The sequence below is a fragment of the Panthera onca genome, chromosome X (genome assembly GCF_046562875.1).
Source record: "Panthera onca isolate mPanOnc1 chromosome X, mPanOnc1 haplotype 2, whole genome shotgun sequence".
Lineage (NCBI taxonomy): Eukaryota > Metazoa > Chordata > Mammalia > Carnivora > Felidae > Panthera > Panthera onca.
Genome location: NC_138357.1, coordinates 4,513,097 through 4,527,570, shown reverse-complemented (window position 1 = coordinate 4,527,570; position 14,474 = coordinate 4,513,097). Strand labels below are relative to the sequence as shown.

The following is a 14,474-nucleotide window of genomic DNA, read 5'->3' as shown; positions in this document are numbered from 1 at the left end:
TACAAAGAGCAACCCTCAATTGTTGACACAATTCTTAACATGGTGACTTAACACAAGAAAAGGTTTGTATCTCACTGGCATTACAGTCCAAGGAGATATGTCGCTGGCAGCCTTCCATATTGTGACTCAGGGATCCCAGCTCCTTCCATTTGTGGTGCCACCATTTTCAACCCGTGACCTCCATGTCACCGAAAAGCAGCATTTAGGATAAGGCCTGGAAGCAAAATTCCATCCCTGTCACCTGCAGTCTATGGTTCCCACCTGAGCTGCAAGGGAAGGTGAGAGAAAGGGTGGTTGTTGGAGTCTATCTAGCTGAGACGCTGACGGCTTGGACAAGAGTGGTGGTCATGGGGGTAGGAAAAGGAGTTGGATTCAAGAGAGACTTAGGATTATGGGGACTTGCTGAGGGGTTGGGTGTGGGGTGGATGAGGAAGAAGGAGGAATTGAGAATGAGTCTATTATCCTCTTACTTGGGGCACTGGACGGGTAGCAGACTTTTTAAAAAAATTGAGAGCCCCTGAAGAGTAGCAGGTTTGAGAGGGAATCGTCTCAAAGGTTAGCAGTGTCTAAGCTCACATTTCCCCACAAGGGAAAGTTCGTAACTTGGAATCACAGACCATTCATGCTGTCAGCCTGTCTTTCCATTTTAGGACTAGTCTGGAATTTGCATTTTTCAGGCTTTTTTTTTTAATCAGTTTCCCCCCCCCGGGAAACCTCCAGCAGACACCCTGGTAGGATCTGTCTGCTATAGTATGATCTTACCAGAGTGTCAGAGCTAGAAATTTCCCCGGAGGGAAACTAAATCCCTTGGGTAGAAGGGGGCTTCCCCCTTTCTATAGTCACACTTCTAAATCTGTTTCTAAACTGGGAGCATTTGAGGAAAAGCTCAAAGAGCCTTCCTGTTGTTGGCCTCAGGCCACAGTTGGTTTTTTCAATCCACAGAGGACATATGAGATGCACATTTTCCTAGGCTGTGTATTTTGTTCCAGGCCTGTGGTGGGTTTTTGTTTTAAAAGTCTTTTGGAAGCATGTCAGCGGTGATACTATGGCAATGTTGATTGCAACATTTGACAGTTCTCATTGCAAGATGTGTAGAACATATGATGCTTTTGTCCTCTGTCCAAACCCTCGGTGGTTTACATGAAAAAGGGCTGATATTTCAGTGATGAAACATTAGCAGAAGGCTGAAATATGTCACTTAAAAACATTGGGCTAGCCATAATTGTTTTAATCCTCTTGTGCTGGAACTGCTTTTAACTTCTATATCAAGAAACCCTCTTCTGCGTATATTTAATTTATGAAATAAAAGCAGCCGATTGAGTAGCATAATCCCCAAAGTTTCTACCTTGATTTAGATATTGGAGATCATGCTAAGATTAAGAGGCCGCACGGGACTGTAGTGGGAACATCAAATACTTAGCACAGTGCCTGGAATGCACTTTGTGGGGCTGCTCACCCCCTCCTTACTCCAGGAGTAAGAAGGTCTAGGTTCTAGAGAGGCTAAGTGGCCTGTGTTACGTTACACAGATAGTTGGGGGTAGATTTAAACTGATGTCCGCTGACTCCAAAATCTGTGTGATTACCCACCCTGCCTATTGAAATGCGTGCTAAGTACCAAGTATCCCACTAGAGGCTGAGGCTATGGAAATGAAGGCACACAGCGGCAGAGTTAAGTAAACAGGCAATTGAAATACAGTAACTGGGCTAATAGAAGTCAGCAGGGGGCTCCTAGGGAGTCAGGAGGAGGGGCAATTTAGGCAGCGCCCAATTAGGGAAGTCTTCCTGGAGGAGGGGAGCTGGAGCTATTTGTTTAAACAGAGCAGTTAGCTAAATGAAGAGGGATGGGAAGAGGGACTAGCACACACAAAAGCCCAGAGCAAAGAAGCAGCATAGTGAGTACCAGGGAATTGCAAGCAGTTTGCTTTATTATTATTATTATTTTATATTTTAGACAGCAAGATAGCGTGAGCTGGGGAGAGGGGCAGAGGAGGGAGAGAGAGAGAAGCCCAAGCAGGCTCCACGTTCAACACAGAGCCCTACACGGAGCTCGATCCCACCGCCCTGGGGTCGTGACGTGAGCCGAAATCACGAGCTGGACGCTCAATCGACCGAGCCAGCCAGGCGCCCCTTTCCTTTCCTTTCCCCTTTCCCCTTTCCCCTTTCCTTTCTCCTTTCCTTTCCCTTGTTTCTCACAAGCAGTTTGCTTTAATGAGACGTATATTCGTTATGTGTTGCTGCATAACAAGTTACCCCAGACTTTGGTGGCTTGAAATATAACAACTTTTATTATCTCCTGGCTCTTTGGGTCAGGAATCCAGACCACTTGGCTGGAGGCTCTGGTGCAAGGTCTTGGCGAGGGTAGCAGTCACCTCCAGTCTTGTGCGGAGGAGGATAGCTTCCAAGTTCACTCACGTGATTCTAAGCAGTGGTTAGCTTCCCACTGTTGGTTGGAAGCTGCCCTCCGTTCATTGTCACATGCGCCTCTCCACGGGGCAGCATACAACATGGGTGCCTGATTCATTCAGGAAGAGCAAGTGAGAAGGGCCAGGGAGAGAGGGTGTGTGAGCAACGTGGAGGTCACAGTTTCTTTGGAACCTAATCTCAGCAGTGAAATCCCATCACCATTGCCACGTTAGATTTATTAGAAACAAGTTACTAGGCCCAGCCCTCGCTCAAAGGGAGGAGATTACACAAGGGCATGAATACCAGGAGGTGGAAATCATTGAGAGCCACATCATAAAATTTCAGTTGCATTTAAATTTACAAAGAGGTACTACCATTCTATATGCCTCTGTTTTTAATTTTTAAAATAAATGTTTATTTTTGAGAGAGAGAGAGTGCCAAGAGGGGGAGGGGCAGAGAGAGACACACACACACAGAATCCAAAGCACACTCCAGGCTCTGAGCTGTCAGCACAGAGCCTGATGCAGGGCTTGAACCCAACAACCATGAGGTCATGACCTGAGCCAAAGTCGGACGCTTAACCCACTGAGCTGCCCAGGTACCCCTCTATATGCATCTTTTAAGGCTTATTTTTTTCACACAAAATTGCATCACAAGGAGTCATGCACATTGTGTTGCTTTAGTTCATTCATTCTGACTACTGTATTTCATTGTGTATATATACTATAAATTATGTATTTTCTCCCATGGATAGACATTTGAATGTCCTGGGTCTGAGAAATGGGGGTTTGGGGGAAATGGGGGGAGTGATTGCTAATGGGGTTTTAGGGGACAGGTAATTAAAATGTTCTAAAATCAGATAGTGGTGATGGTTGCACAACTCTGTATGCTAAAACCCATGTAACTTTGCATTTTATTTTTTATTTTTATTTTTTATTTTTAAAGGCCATTTTGAATATTCTTGGACACTTGGCTCATTTTTAAAGTTTATTTATTTATTTTGAGAGAGAGAGAGAGAGAGAGCACGCACAAGTGGAGGGTGCAGAAAGAGAGAGAGGGAGAGAGAGAATCCCAACTAGGGTCCACACTGTCAGCGCAGAGCCTGACATGGGGCTTGAACCTACAAACCGCGAGATCATGACCTGAGCCGAAGTCAGACACTTAACTGACTGAGCCACTCAAGTGCCCCTATTTTTTATTTTTATTTTTTAAAGTAGGCTTCATGGCCAGCTCAGAGCCCAATGCAGGGCTCAAACTCACCACCCTGAGATCAAGACCTGAGCTGAGATCAAGAGTTGGACATTTAACCGACTGAGCCACCCAGGTGCCTCAAACTGTGCACTTTAAATGGGTGAATTGTATGGCACGTGTGTATCTCAATAAAGCTGTTACAGAAACTCTATGACAATACATTTGAAAGAGTCGAGGGAAAAAAGATGATTTCCTAGCAAAATATAAAGTACCAATATTGACCCAAGAAAAACTAAAAAGCTAAAGACAGAAATAATCATTAACAGATTATATAAAGGAAATTAAAGGACTACCGTAAAAAAAAAAAAAAGTCAGGATGGCCAATAAGCACGTGAAAAGATGCTCATTAGCCAACGGGGAAATGCAAGTTAAAGTTACAATCAGTTACCAGTGCACACCCACCAGAATGGCTAAAATAAAAAAGACAGACAACATTGCTGGTAAGAGTATAAATTGGTAGATTCATTGTGAAAAGCTGCTTGGTAGTGTTTATGAAAACGAAGCATTTGCTATATTTGAAAGTTGTTAAGAGAGTAGATCCTAAAAGTTATCATCACAAGGAAAGAAGCATCCCTCCTCCACCCCCGCCCCGTTTTGGTATCTATGTGAGATAATGGATGTTAACTAAACTCATTTCACAATATATGTCGGTCAAGTCACTATACTGCACACCTTTTTTTTTTTTTAACGTTTATTATCTTTTTTAATGTTTATTTATTTTTGAAAGAGAGCGAGAGAGCAGGGGAGGGGCAGAGAGAGAGGGTGACAGAGAATCCCAAGCAAGCTCCGCACTGCCAGTGCAGAGCCTAGCACAGGGCTCGAACCCATGAAACTGTGAGATCATGACCTGAGCCAAAACCAAAAGTTGGATGCCTAACCAACTGAACCACCCAGGTGCCCCTACGCTGCACACCTTATACTTACCCAGTGCTGTATGCCAATGCTATTTAAATAAAACTGGGAAAGATACTAATTGTAAAATAACCCGAAACATGGGCATACCCTACAATGCAGTAATTCCACTCCTACGTGTGTGTACCAGTAGAAATAGCTCCAGACCCACACGCCATGAACAAGATGTTCATGATGGCACTATTCATAACAGCCCCAAACTGGAAACAACACACATGCTCGTCAACAGAAGAAAGAGAAAATTAACTGTGGTATATTCATCCAGTGGAATATCATGTGATAATGAAAGGTAATGAAATGCAGGTATACGCAATGACATGAGTAAATCTTGCAGACATAATGTTGAAAGAAAACACTGAGACACAAAAAGAATACATATCAAATGATTCCATTTATATGAAGCTCAAAATAGGCAAAAATAGTGGATAGTAATAGTGGATATTCTTGGGAGTGGGGTACTGGGAAGGGACATGAGGACATCTTTTGGGGTGCTGCAAACATTTGGTCTTGATGTGAATGATGGATATACAGGTGCATACATACATACAAATGCGTCTAGGGGTACAGTTAAGGTTAGAAGACTTTATACACTTTATTGTATGTTCATTATCTCTTACTAAAAAAGTTTTTTTTTTTTAATCAAGGAAAAGGAAGTGTTCTGGACTTTGATGTCTGATCACTGAAGACTAGGTAATTTGAACCAAACCTCCCGTGGCAAAAAGTGGACAGAATATTTTAAAATATCACTTTAAAAGCATCAATGAGCTGGAGCGCCTGGGTGGCTCAGTTGGTTAAGCATCCAACTCTTGGTTTAGGTTCAGGTCATGCTCACGTGGTTTGTGGGTTCAAGCTCCGTGCCAGGATTCTGTGCTGGCAGCACAGAGCCTGCCTGGATTCTTTCTCTCTCTCCCTGTGTCTCTGCCCCACCCCTGCTCTCATGCTCTCTCTCAAAAAATAAATAAATAAACATTAAGAGAAAATTTAAAAGAAGCATCAATGAGCTAACTAGATAGTGAAATACAATACCAAGCCAAGATCTGGGAGAGTGGGGAATCAAGAGAGGTGAGCCTGACACTTGGAATTGCTTTTGCCCTGGGTTGTTTGGGGTTGGCTGAACTAGAAGAAACAGCTGAGAGCTTAGGACAAAGTGTCACAGTCCAGACCCCACCAAGAGCATACATGGACACTTGATCTATGACAAGTGTGTCAGTGTGCTAGGACAAATGTGTAAGAGTGCTAGGACAGTGAGAGGTCCATATGAAAAGATGAAATTAAAGCCCTGCCTGGCACCACACACAAAAACCAATTCGGGGTGGATTGCAGACCTAAGGTGAAAAGGTAAACCAGTAACATGTTGAGAACATAATATTGGAAAATGTCTTCATAAAATAAGGAAATACTTTGGAATCAAAACACACATAACAACCACTAACCATAAAAGGCTAATAAATTGCAATAGAGATCATCATCAAAAGACACGAAAAGGCAAACCACCAAGTGGGAGAAGATATTTGCAATACATATAAATGCAAAGGGCTTGCATCCAGAATATATAAAGTATGCTGACAAATTAATAAGAAAAAGTCAGACAGATGGGCAAAAGGTTGGAACAATTACTTCACAAAACTTTTAATCACAATGAGTTACCATCAGACACTCAGGAGATTGGCTGAAATGAACAAGTCTGACAATTCTAAGGATTGAGGAAGATGTGGAGGAAGTGGAACTTCTGGGCTGCTCATGGGAGTCTATGTCAGTAGCACCAGTTTGAAACATGGTTTAGCATCACTTAGCAAATTACATGTGCTCTCTACACAAGGGCAGGCACATGAGGGCCAAGAAAGGGACTGCAAACAACAACAGGCTGTTTATAATGAGCACAGAGCGGAAACAACCGCAATTCACCTGCAATTCACAAAAGTGGAAACAAGCCAAATGTCCATCTATAGCAGAATGGATAAATGATTTGTGATATCTTCATACAGTGGAAACGAATGAACTTCAGCGATATCCACGGCAACATGGATGAATCTCATAGGCATTGTCTGAGTGAAAGAAGCTGTGTGATTCAATTTATACAAAATTCATAAACAGGCAAAACTAAACTCTGTTGTTTAGAGATGCACACAGATGGCTCAATTATAAAGAAAAGCAAGTAGTCGATACTATAAAAGTCAAAATAGTGTTTACCTCTGGTGGGGGATGAAGAAGGTTGTTACCATGAGGGGTGTTATGAGCTACCCCCCACCCATTCATATATTGAAATCACCACCCTTAGTACCTCAGATTGTGACCATATTTGGAGCTAGGGTTTTTAAGTTAAAATGAGTCAGGATGGGCCCTAATTCAATATGGCTTGTATCCTTATAATGAAAAGAGATTAGGACACAGACATGCACCAAGAGGTCTGGGGGCGGGGGGAAATCATGTGAGGCCCCAGGGAGAAGACTGTCTACAAGCTAAGGAGAGAGGCCACAGAAGAAACTGAACCTGCTGAAACCTTGATCTTAAGATCAACTTCTAGAACTGTGAGGAAATAAATAAATAAATAAATAAATAAATAAATAAATAAATAAATTTCTGTTGTTTAAGACATCCAGTCTGTGGTACTTTGTTATGACAGCCCTAGCAAACTCCTACAAGATCTTCTGGGTGCTTCCAATTTTCTGTTTCTTGAGTCCGATGGTAACCACACAGGAATTTTCTTTACCATAAATTTTTAGGTTGTATATTTAAGCTTTATTTATTTTATTTTTCCTTTCCAAGTCTTTTCTCACAGGACTGGTGTGAGACTCTAATGAGAACAAAACCTTTTGCCCTGCCCAAGCCAGGCTATTCTTTTCGGGTTTGTTGTTTCATTGTAAAATATAACACATGTACTAATTGACTTTCTGTGTTTCTCTGTAGGCATCTTCTGGACATTTCGTATGAACTGAATCATGTCGTGTGTGGTCTTTTATGTTTTCAGTGTGTATCAGCACACTATCCCTTTTTACGAATGTGTAGGTACACCACATCATGTTTATGCACTCGTCAATTGATGGAAATTTGGGCTGTTTGCACTTTTTGGCTATTATCAATAATGTTACTACAAATATGTGTGTACAAGTTTTTGTGCACATATGCTTTCAATTGTCTTTGGGTCTAGACCTAGGAGTGGAATTGCTGGGCCATATGCTAATTCTATGTGTAACTTACTGAAGAACCACAGAACTGTTTCCCACAGTGGCTGCACCATTTTACATCCCCATCAGCAACGCTTGAGTGTTCTCATTTCAACACACCTTTGCCAGCGCTTGTTACGCTCTACCTTTTTGATTATTGTCATCCTAGTAGGCGGTAAGTGGTCTCTCGGTGGTTTTGATTTGCATTGTTGTAATGGCTAATGACATTGAACATCTTTTCATGTACTTTTTCCTTCCCGTGCATCTCTACCACCTCCATGGAAGGGAGGGTTCTCCCAGCAGAGAAGCATGAAAGTCAGTCTTAGTTCTGAGGAGCTGGCCCTGGCCCTACTCTGGGGCTCTTGGTTTATCTGGGTCAGTTTCTGTTGCTGCCACCAAACCCTGGAAATCTTATTGGGTCCTCTCACATCACCTTACGGCACCTGTCCTCTGCCTGTTCCATTGAAGGCCTTCTTGACGCCGAGGACTTTCCTACAGAGGGGGTCTTGGCTATACCCGAAATGGGTACTCAAACATCCTGGCATAATAAACAGAGAGATCCCAGATGGGAGGCCTAGCAGGATCCTGTGGGAGCATCAAGTCCAAATCCTTATCATTCACAGGGGGAAGCTGAGGTCCCAAGAGGGTGGGGAGCTATCTGAAGTCTCACAGATGTTAGTGCTGGAGCTGTGGGCCGGGCAGGATCCTTCCTGTTGTGCACATGATGGAAAAAAATAGAACATTTTTCCCTTTGCACTCTTCTCAAGCAAAGGAGCATGCAGCAAGGACTGTCTTGAGGGAGAAGGGCAAGCACCCGCTGGCTGTCGCTTAGCAAAGAACAAGCCAGAGCTTCATGTTGATGGATAAACAGGGTGCGGCCGCCGAAAGCTGGATTTGACCCGCAGTAGCAGGTGCCCTGATCTGGTAGAGCAAGGTCTTCTGCCTGGTGACAGGTTAACCACAGTCACTTGAGAAAAGTAAAGATAAATGGATTTCTCCTCTGAACCCTTTGACCTCTGCAAACCAGGTGCAAAGTATGCTTAGCCCCAGTGGGGTTGCCGGGGGAGGGAAGAAATAATAGGTCTTTTCTTTTCCAGTTTTACAAGCTTTGACCTTCAGCCAGTCCACTTGTTTCCTTAAACCCACTGTCTCACTGTGGCCAGTGGGAGTGGAAAGCCCAGTGTCTGCTGGGACTGGCCCCCTCCCCCAGTAATGTTGTTCCTGTTCCCCTTCGAGGATGGGGCTTTTGGGGCTAAGCTCCAAGCTTCAGTTCAGACTCCCATGAAGGTCACCTCTCCTTCTAGAATGTCAGTGCTGTAAAAAGGCCTGTGGTGCTGAGGAAGTGATCTGGGCTGGGAGACAGAAGCCTGGATTCCTCCCTTAGCTTCTGCACGAACTTACTATGTCACTATGAGCATTCTCTTTTCTGAGCCTCACTTTCCCCATCTATAAAATGGGCTTAAGAACAACTGCATCGTACCTTCCTCATGCATCTTGACATATTTCTTAAGTCCGAAATGGACAGATAGCCAGTTAATATCCTTAACATAAAAGAGTTACCAATAGCGATAGGCAAAAGACAAACCCCACAATTACAAAATGATTAAAAAAGTCAGTCAGAGTTGTGGCGCCTGGGTGGCTCAGTTGGTTAAGTGTCCGACTTTGGCTCAGGTTATGATCTCGTGGTTCATGAGTTCGAGCCCGGCGTCGGGCTCTGTGCTGACAGCTCAGAGCCTGGAGCCTGCTTCAGATTCTGTCTCCCTCTCTCTATATACCTCTTCTACTCACACTCTGTTTCTCTCTCTCTCTTCCTCTCTCTCTCTCTCTCTCTCAAAAATAAATAAATAAATATTTTTTAGAAAAGTCAGTCAGAGAAAGACAAATATCATAGATTCACTCATGTGGAATTTAAGAAACACAACAGATGAATGGGGGAAGGGAAGGAAAAATAAGACAAAAACACAGGGAGGCAAACCATAAGAGACTCTTAAATATAGAGAACAAACTGAGGGCTGCTGTAAGAGAGGTGGGAGGGAGGATGGGCTAAATGTGTGATGGGCATTAAGGAAGGCACTTGTGGGGATGAGCACTGGGTGTCATATTAAGAGACAAGCCACTGGGTTCTACTCCTGAAACCAAGACTACGCTGTACGTTAACTAATTTGAATTTAAATTAAAAAAATTAAAAAAAATTAAAAAATCTGTTCATCAGTTAAAAAAATAAAAATGAAAAATAAATGCAAACAAAAAGCCCACAAAAATAAAGAAAGCAAATAATTATTAAATATACAAAAACTTCAACGTAATAAAAAATACAAAATGAAACAAAAAATTATTTTCACTTATTGAGGCTGCAAAAGAAGGGTGAGCGAGTAAATTAGGACAGCATGTGTGGCAGGAAATTCAGCAACACATATAACATTTGTGCAAAGGGCATATACTATAGTCCTGGGGGGTACCCTAAGAAAGCCATTGACATACATGCAAAAATGTAAGTGCATCCCATCATATTCTTTTAAAAGTGTGTTTAGAATAATTCAGATTGTGATTTTTTATTAAAAACAAACTTCCACAGTGCTTTAAAAAATATAGCCAATTCAAAAACATGCCCATATTAAGGTAACAAACATTTTTTCTAATTTCTCTTCTCACTACTTATCCAAGTCAAAAATTTCACAAAGTTGACAGATTTTCCATTTGTATTCCTTTGCTACAGAATCCAGAAATACCCAAATCACATATTAAATATATTTAAGTGTCGGAATTTGACACTGTCCTACAGATGGAAAACCTACAATTGCAAAGGAAAAGTCTACACAGGTTTAAGTCTACAAATCTTTAAACTTAGAACATCTACGTGCTTTTTACATTATTTTTATACTTTTTATATGTATGGAATATTTCACAATAAATGTTGAAAAAGAAAGTGCATTATCGATGGAAAATTATTAGATAAGGGTGACTATCATGGCTCTGCTTATAATGGCAAATAATTAGAAGAGATTTTGCTTGGTATGTTGTTATAATGACGCCCCCAATGAATTATACCTCCCTGTGTCCATCCTCCTTTGCGATGTAATATTGCTGTTCCCTTCATCAAGCGGTAGGGTGAATTTTCCCACCCATTTGACCCTGGGCTGGACTTGTGACTTGCCTTCCCAGTGCAATGCATCAGAAAGGATACTGTGTGATTTCCAAGGCTGGGCCTTAAGAAATCTTGCAGTTTCCATTTCCATCCTCTTGGAATCCTTAGGCCACTATGCCACCCGCCAGGGTTGGAAGGGGAGACACATGCAGTAAAGGGTTTACCCTGTAGGCTTGGGGTGCTCAGAGGCTGCATGTTCCAAAGAAAAGACTAGCCTGCCACTGGCTCCTGAGACACAACCTGTGAGCCTTTGGATCGTCCTGCCTGAGTGCATTTATGTGGGCCTGGGGCTTTGGGTCATGCTGGAGGCCTCTGGAGGGCTGGAGTCTGAGTAGTCCAGTTACATGGGCACTACATGTTTCCATGCCTGACCTGCGATAAAGACCTTGGACACTAAGGCTCAGTGAGGTTCCCTGATTGTCTGCAGCTTCATGAGGGAGCCCAGGAGAGCCCAGCAGAAGGAGAGCAGGCCTACCTGCAAAATCATGAGAAATAACACATCATTGTTATTTTAAGGCACCAAGGTTTGCAGTGATTCATTAGTACTCATAGGTAGCTGACATAGTAAATAATAAAAAATAGGCAGCTGGTTAAAGGAATTATCATATATCTATACATTGAAATACTGAGACATTCTCTACAATGTGGATATGGATTCTAACCATATTAAATGGAACTGTGTTCACTATGTATTTCAAGAAATGAAATGTTATAAATAAATACGTATAATATAATCCTATTTTGAAAGAAATTAACATATATGTGCTTATATATAAATAAATGATTGGAGGCTTCCAGTTTTGGAATGAATAAGTCACGAAAATAAAAGGCACAGCAGAGAGAACATAGTCAATGGTATTGTAACAGCGTCGTGTGGTGACAGATGGTAGCTACACTTGTGCTGAGCGTAGCACAACATATAAAGTATTGAGTCACTGTGTTGTACACCAGTAAGTAATGTAACATTGTGTGTCAACTATACTCAAATTAAAAAAAAAATTTAAATGTATTATTAGAATAAGCCATATGCAATAGCAGATATTCAACCATTTTTGCCCAGCCCAAACAACAATTTCCCAAGATTCAACTAATATACATTGGTAGAATCAAGGCTGGAAGTACCCACAGCAAAATACTAACTGTGGCTCTGTTTGGGGGGTGAGTACTGGGCGCTGTTTTCTTTTTGGTCATCTGTATTTTTTTGAGTGGTTTCATTTAAATTGTAGTTAACATCCAGTGCAATTTGGTTTCAGGAGTAGAATTCAGTGCTTCACTTAAATACAACACCCAGTACTCATCACAAGGCCATCTCTGTTTTTTTAAGTCTATTTATTTATTTTGAGAGAGAGAGAAAGAGAGAGTAGGGGAGGATCAGAGAGAGAGAGAGAGAGAGAGAGAGAGAGAGATACAGAGAATCCCAAGCAGTCTCCGTGCTGTTAGCGCAGAGCCTAATGCAGGGCTAGAACCCACAAACCATGAGATCATGACCTGAGCCGAAATCAAGAGTCAGATACTTAACGGACTGAGCCACCAGGCATCCGAAGGTCATCTGTATTTTTAAAATCTTCGTACATTGAACATGTACTTCTTACTGTAGTACGAAGGAGAAACCAAAAGGAAACTCTTTTTCTCCTTTTTATAAACATATGAACAATGCTGACTAGGTGAGGAAACTGAGCTGGGAAGGGAGAAGGGCCTAGTTGGGACCTGGAGCCAGACCCGCATTAGCCTGGGATTTGGCCTTGTGGCCTGTGGCCCAGGTCAAGTTCACACAGGTTCTGGGCAAGGCGAAAGGAGGTTGAGGCCAAGAGCTGAGGCTTTTATGTTGGGTGGCTGGCTGCAGAGCTGGGTTCATACTTCGGGTCGGCTTGCCCAGAGCCTTGTTAATCATTGCCTTTTGTTCCCCATAGGTACTGTTGGCCTCAGTCCTTCTCAGGCAAAGGATCAAGGGCAAGTGTGGGAGAGGCAGCCCAGGCCGGCAGTCTCACACACACGGAGTCCACTACCCAGATGGCTGCCTTTCCCTTCAAACTGAAGCATCTCTGGGGGAACAGGGGTGGCGTCTTAGCTCGGAGGACGTGGCAGAGCTGGAATTTGACGCTGGTCTGTCTGTTCCAACCACTGTATTGTATAGCTGCCTCCATTTCATTGATGGACACCTGGCTTCATTTGAAAAGAAATTTGACACAGCTTAAAAAATGTGTGCGATCTGATACAATAGAAATAGAGAAGCAGGCCTAGAGAAAGCACAAACAACAGTAGAAAATCAAAGCAAAGCAAAGAAATGTATGAATATGCAGAATATCAGGGCTACTGTTGACAGGAGGGGTTGTCTCATATGCTCTGAATTGCCAGGCTGCCCAAGTGAAAAGGGAAAGCCAATTGTCCTTATAATTCTCATTACCAGTGAGAACTTCTTTAGAGGAAACATAGCTGTCAAAGAATTCTAAAAGGCATTTATAAATGCTGTTTGATGATACTGGCAACTGTTAGCACTTGACATCTCCCAGTTGCCATTAAAGCCGCCTTTGAGTTTTGATGTCAGTGATGGGGAAGAATTATATCTGTAGCTGTGTCTGTCTCTGTCTGTGTTTGCATCTATGTCACTCTCTGTATCTGTATCTTTATCTGTACCTGTACATGTGTGTCTGTTTGTACCTGTATCTGAGCTCTATCAGTATCTGGTCTCTATGAGTACTTCTAAATGTGTCTCTACTTGTATTTCTTTCTGTGTCTCAGTCCGTACCTGTATCTCTGTTTCTATCTTACATATCTATGTCTTTATAAATATCAGTGTCTGTATCTCTATCTGTACCTGTATCTGTATCTGTAAGATACTTGTATCTAATACTTACCTGGCAGGGGAGATACTGTGATCATGAGGGTGGTTTTCCCAGGGTGAGGCTTATTCATTGCACTTCAGATGTGCTGACCCCTGTGATGTCCCCAAGTGTGGGAAACTCGACTGCATCATTTGTGGGAGTGGGGGACTGGGTTCGTGCTTAAAGAAAAAAAAAGGTACTTGTATCTACATCTAATAAGTACCTGTATCTGTGTCTCTATCTGTACCTGTGTCTGAATCTCTATATGTACCTGTATATATGACTCTATTTGTATCTGAATCTGTGTTTCTATTTGTACCCACGTGTGTATACAGTATCTTTGTCTATATCTGAGCCGCTCTATGGATTTTTCTCTACACCTGTATTTGGGTCTCCTAAGTATTGGTGTCTTGGTCTCCATCTTTACCTGTATCTGTCTCTCTATTTGTAACTGTATCTGGGTCTGTATCTGTATAGGAATCAGTGTTTCTTATTGTACATATATCTATGTCTCAGTGTGTACCTGTATTCTTTCTCTATCTGCACCTATGTCTGTGTGTCCATCTGTACCTATAATTGGGTCTCCATCTTTAATTGTATTGTGTCTTTGTCACTGTATCTGAGTCTCTATCTGTACTTATTATCTTTGTTTTCATCAATACCTGTATTTGGGTTTATCCTTACTTCTGTGTGAACTATATATGTACTTGTATCTATGTCATTAACATATCTGGATCCGTGTTTCTATCTGTACTTGTATCTGTACAGAGAGAGGTA

General features: G+C 42.2%; 1 non-coding gene across 1 annotated transcript; it reads left to right on the top strand.

Annotated features, from left to right (window-relative positions):
• The first annotated feature begins 13,722 nt into the window (after positions 1-13,722).
• On the top strand, positions 13,723-13,882 carry LOC145714795 (U1 spliceosomal RNA). Its single transcript, XR_014137001.1, has one exon. It is a non-coding gene; the product is annotated as a U1 spliceosomal RNA (small nuclear RNA).
• Positions 13,883-14,474: the final 592 nt, after the last annotated feature.